We start from the raw sequence: 6,073 nt of genomic DNA on the forward strand, positions 1-6,073 counted from the left end.
TTATAATTCAAGCAATTTACATTTCTTGTACTTTAAGCTTCAGTTATTTACATTTCTTGTAATCTAAGTTTCTGCAATTTACATTACTTGCACTTTAAAATTCATCTCTTTTACTTCTTTTGCTCTTTAATTTGCTGTCAATTACCCCTCTCCCTTTAAATTTCATACAATTTAGTTTCTGTTGAACACAAATCACTCAACTCAACACTTGTTTGCTTGAGTAAATCAACTACCTAACTAAAATTGCTCAATCCTTCAATCCCTGTGGGATCGACCTCACTCATGTGAGTTATTATTACTTGATGCGACCCGGTCCACTTGCCGGTGAGTTTTGTGTTTGATCGTTTTCCACACATCAAGTTTTTGACGCCGTTGCCGGGGATTGATTAGATTGACAATGATTAAGTAAGGTGGTGGTCTAGATTAAGCACTTTTTCTTTATTTTTGGTTATTTTCTTTGTTTTTAACTAGCACACTAACTATTTGAGACTTTGTCTCTATTAACTCTCACTGCACTCAAGCTACAGAGTGCTCTTGTGTTTCTTGTTGTTGTGGTTTTATGACAGAAGCAAGGAGAGGGATCCGTACATTCTGTGAAACTGACGAAAGAACTCTTCGAAGGTAAAGAAGAGAAGAAAGAGGGAAAGGTATTGTTGGAGAAGAGGATTCAGAGGAAGAATTTCAAGAGATGGAGAAACACTCAACAAATCCAACAAATCTACCAGCAGGAGTGGCCAACAACAATGGTCAACCACCAAGGAGAGTATTGGCTTCTTATACATTTGCAAATCCTAGACATTATGGGAGTAGCATCCTTACCCCAAATGTAAATGCAAATAACTTTGAATTGAAGCCACAACTCATCACTTTGGTACAAAACAACTGCTCCTATGGGGGAGGGCCACTTGAAGATCCAAACCAACACTTATCCACTTTTCTGAGGATTTGTGATACTGTCAAATCCAACGGTGTGCATCCAGAGACATATAAATTGCTGCTGTTTCCATTCTCATTGAGGGACAAAGCTACTCAATGGCTTGAAACATTTCCACAAGGAAGCATCACTAGCTGGGAGGATTTAGTGAATAAATTTTTGGCCAAGTTCTACCCCCTTCAAAGGGTCATTAGGCTTAAGACAGAGGTGCAAACCTTCACACAAATGGATGCTGAATCTCTCTATGAGGCATGGGAGAGGTACAAGGCCTTAATTAGAAAGTGTCCGCCTGAGATGTTTAATAAATGGGACATTCTTCAAAACTTCTATGAAGGTTTGACTATGAAGGCACAGGAAGCACTAGATCATTCAGCAGGAGGCTCCTTACAATTGATGAAGACAGCAGAGGAAGCTCAAAACCTCATTGATATGGTGGCAAACAATCAGTACTTCTTTGGCCATCAGAGACAACGCCAACCATCACAAAGGAAATGAGTGCTAGAGTTGGAAGGAGTAGACACAATCCTAGCTCAACACAAGATAATGTAGCAGCAAATCCAACAACAATTTGAGCAAATAGCTAAAAGAATTGATAGCCTCCAAGTTGCAGCAGTAAACACAAGCCAACCATCAACCACATGGGGCAAAATGAAGAGAGTCAAGAAGATCAGCAGCAAGAACAGATTCAATATGTGAACAACCAAGGCTCTAGCCAAAATGAGGTTTATGGTGACACCTACAATCCTTCTTGGAAGAACCATCCAAACCTAAGATGGAGAGATAACCACACTCAAAACCAACAACTATGGCAAAGAAATTCAAACCAAAACAACTCAAGAAACAACTAAAACAACAACCAGCAAAACACAAACCACAATCCATATAGAAAATCCCAAAACAACCACCCAAATTCCAGCTACTATCCACCCAATAATCAAACCACTAACCAAAACACTTACCATCAACCTTTACCATCTCACAACCAGCCACAACCATCACAGGACACTCAAAGAATCCCCAACTTGGAGATGCTGTTAGAAAAGATGCTGAAGAACCAAGAAATAACAAGCAAGAACCAGGAAGCCTCAATAAGGAACCTAGAAAGGCAGATGGGACAATTGTCCAAGCAAATTGTGATTGAAAGGCCAACAAGCTCACTCCCAAGTGATACCATTCTAAATCCTAAAGAGGAATGCAAAGCCATCCAACTAAGGAGTGGAAAGATCTTGGTGAGTAACAAAGAGACAACCAAGAAACCTATGGAAAACAACAAAAAACCAACAGAGAAAGAGGAAGCCAGCAACAAAGAAGTGACAGCAAGCAAGCAACCTTTAGAGAAGCTCAAAGAGAAGGAAGCAGTAGAAGAACCAACCAAGGAACAACGACAGGGAGTGAAGACTTTCACACCTCCCTTGCCATACCTCCAAAGGTTCAACAAGGAAACCAAGGATCAACACTTCCCCAAATTCCTTGAATTCTTCAAGAAATTGGAGATCAATATTCCCTTGGCTGAAGCATTAGAGCAGATGCCTCTATATGAAAAATTCTTGAAGGAGCTCATTAACAAAAAGAGAAGCTGGCGTGAGAAGGAGACCATTATGCTCACTGAAGAATGTAGTGCCGTGATCCAAAGGGGTATCCCACCAAAGCTTAAAGATCCAGGGAGCTTTGTGGTTTCATGCACCATAGGCAAGATGACATTGGAGAACGCTCTATGTGATTTAGGTACCAGTATCAACTTGATGCCTCTCTCAATGATGAGAAAGCTTGCTATAGAAGAAATCAAACCTACTAGGATGTCACTAGTGATGGCCGATAGATCAATCAAGACACCCAATAGAATTGTGGAAAATCTACTAGTGAAGGTTGGAGAGTTTATCTTCCCTGCAGACTTTGTGATCTTAGACACAGAAGGGGAAGGAAACAACTCAATCATCTTGGGAAGACCATTTCTATCTACAGCAAGAGCTACTATTGATGTAGAAAAGGGAGAAATGACCTTTAGGATGCACAATGAGCAAATGGTCATCAATGTTTTCAAATCAATACAACATCCCTTTGAGCAAAAAAACTACATGAATGTGGATATGATAGAAAGCATGGTAGAAGAAATGTTTGAAGCCAATTATCAAGAGCACTGATGAGTGGATAATTTATACGCTTTTTGGCATTGTTTTTAGTATGTTTTTAGTAGGATCTAGTTACTTTTAGGGATGTTTTCATTAGTTTTTATGTTAAATTCATATTTCTGGACTTTACTATGAGTTTCTGTGTTTTTCTGTGATTTCAGGTATTTTCTAGCTGAAATTGAGGGACTTGAGCAAAAATCAGATTCAGAGGTTGAAGAAGGACTGCTGATGCTGTTGGATTCTGACCTCCCTGCACTCAAAATAGATTTTCTGGAGCTACAGAACTCAAAATGGCGCGCTTCCAATTGCGTTGGAAAGTAGACATCCAGGGCTTTCCAGAAATATATAATAGTACATACTTTGCCCGAGTTTAGACGACGCAAATTGGCGTTCAACGCCAGCTCTCTGCCCAATTCTGGCGTCCAGCGCCAGAAACAAGTTGCAAAGTGGAGTTCAACGCCCAAAATGGCACAAAAGCTGGCGTTCAACTCCAAGAATGACCTCTCCACGTGTAGACTTCAAGCTCAGCCCAAGCACACACCAAGTGGGCCCCGGAAGTAGATTTATGCATCAATTACTTACTTCTGTAAACCCTAGTGACTAGTTTATTATAAATAGAACTTTTTATCATTGTATTCAGAGAGTCTAGGTTACTCCGGTTCCCCTCTGGGGCCGAGACCAATGAACTCCATCATTACTTATGTATTTTCAACGGTAGAGTTTCTGCACTCCATAGATTAAGGTGTGGAGCTCTGCTGTTCCTCAAAGATTAATGCAAAGTACTACTATTTTCTATTCAATTCATCTTATTTCGCTTCTAAGATATTCATTCGCACTTCAACCTAAATGTGATGAACGTGACAATCATCACATTTTCCTGAGAGGATTGAAAGTAGCCATTGGCACCGGTGGCATCCTTACATAAAGCCAGCCATAGAAAGGAGTAAGACGGATTGGATGAAGACAGCAAGAAAGCAGAGGTTCAGAGGAACGAATGCATCTCCATACGCTTATCTGAAATTCTGACCAATGATTTACATAAGTATTTCTATCCTTCTTTTATTACTAAATTTTGAAAACTAGATAACTATTTTATATCCGCCTGACTGAGATTTACAAGGTGACCATAGCTTGCTTCATACTAACAATCTCCGTGGGATTCGACCCTTACTCACGTAAGGTATTACTTGGACGACCCAGTGCACTTACTGGTTAGTTATGCGAAGTTGTGAAGATATGTTTAGACCATGGTTCTGTGCATCCGTTTTTGGTGCCATCGCCAGGGAATCAATTTTGAACAATAATTCACAACCTGAGTAACAATTTTGCATACCAAGTTTTTGGCGCCGTTGCCGGGGATTGTTCGAGTTTGGACAACTGACGGTTCATTTTGTTGCTCAGATTAGGTAATTTTCTTTTTGTTTTATTTTCAAAAATTTTTCAAAAATCTTTCAAAAATTTCTCACATGTTTTCGAAAAAAAAATGTTTTCAAAAATATATTTTTCTTCAGAATTTTTAAGAATGAATTCTAGTGTTTCATGAAACATGTTGAATCCTATCTGGCTGTAAAGCCATACCCAAACTGCTTTGGGACTGGTCTTCAACTAATCACCTCAATGGATGTAATTTACATGCTAGAGCTGGGCTGGCTATTAAGCCATGCGTGACCCTTTGATTGGAGCTTTAGACTAAAGAGCATAAGATTCCTAGAATTCATATTAAAAATTTTGGGAATCCTTATTTTTCTTTTTCAAAATAATTTTCGAAAAATATTAAAAGAAAATACAAAAAAAATCATAAAATCATAAAAATCAAAAATATTTTTCATGTTTCTTGTTTGAATCATGTGTCATGTTATAAGTTTGGTGTCAATTGCATACTCATCTTGCATTTTTCGAAAATTCATGCATTCATAGTGTTCTTCATGATCTTCAAGTTGTTCTTGGTAAGAATCTTTTTCATTTTTCTTAGTTATTTTCGAAAATTTTAAAAATATTTTTTAAAAATCTTTTTCTTATTTCAAATTTTCGAAAATAACAATAACAATTAATATTTTGATTCAAAAATTTCAAGTTTGTTACTTGCTTGTTAAGAAAGATTCAAACTTTAAGTTCTAGAATCATATCTTGTGATTTCTTGTGAATTAAGTCATTAATTGTGATTTTAAAAATCAAATCTTTTTCAAAAACTACTTTCAATCATATCTTTTCAAAAATATCTTCTTATCTTATCTTTTTCAAAAATTTGATCTCAAAATATCTTTTCTAACTTCCTAACTTCTTATATTTTCAAAATTTGTTTCAACTAACTAACTAACTTTTTGTTTGTTTCTTATCTTTTTCAAAACTACTTAACTAACTCTCTCTCTCTAATTTTCGAAAATCCCTTCCCCCTTTTTCAAAATTTCTTTTTAATTAACTAATTATTCTAATTTTTTATTTTAATTTTCGAAAATTACTAACACTTTTCAAAAATTATTTTCGAAAATTACTAACTCTTTTTCAAAAATTATTTTCGAAAATCCTTCTCCCTCATCTCCTTCTAAGTATTTATTCATCTACTAACACTTCTCTTCATCTCACATCACTGCTCATATCCTTACCCTTGTGTTTGGATTCTTCATTCTTCTTCACCTCTATTCCTTTTCTTCTTCTACTAACAATAAGGAACCTCTTTACTGTGACATAGAGGATTCCTCTTCTTTTCTTGTTCTCTTCTCTTTCTTATGAGCAGGAACAAGGAAAAAGGCAATCTTGTTGAAGCTGATCCAGAACCTGAAAGGACTCTGAAGAGGAAACTAAGAGAAGCTAAATTACAACAATCCAGAGATAACCTTATTGAAAATTTCGAACAAGTAAAGGAGATGGCAGCCGAACCCAACAACAATAATGCAAGGAGGATGCTTGGTGACTTTACTGCACCAAATTTCAATTTACATGGAAGAAGCATCTCCATTCCTGCCATTGGAGCAAACAATTTTGAGCTGAAACCTCAGCTAGTTTCTCTGAT

This window comes from Arachis ipaensis, chromosome B09 (assembly GCF_000816755.2).
Source record: "Arachis ipaensis cultivar K30076 chromosome B09, Araip1.1, whole genome shotgun sequence".
Lineage (NCBI taxonomy): Eukaryota > Viridiplantae > Streptophyta > Magnoliopsida > Fabales > Fabaceae > Arachis > Arachis ipaensis.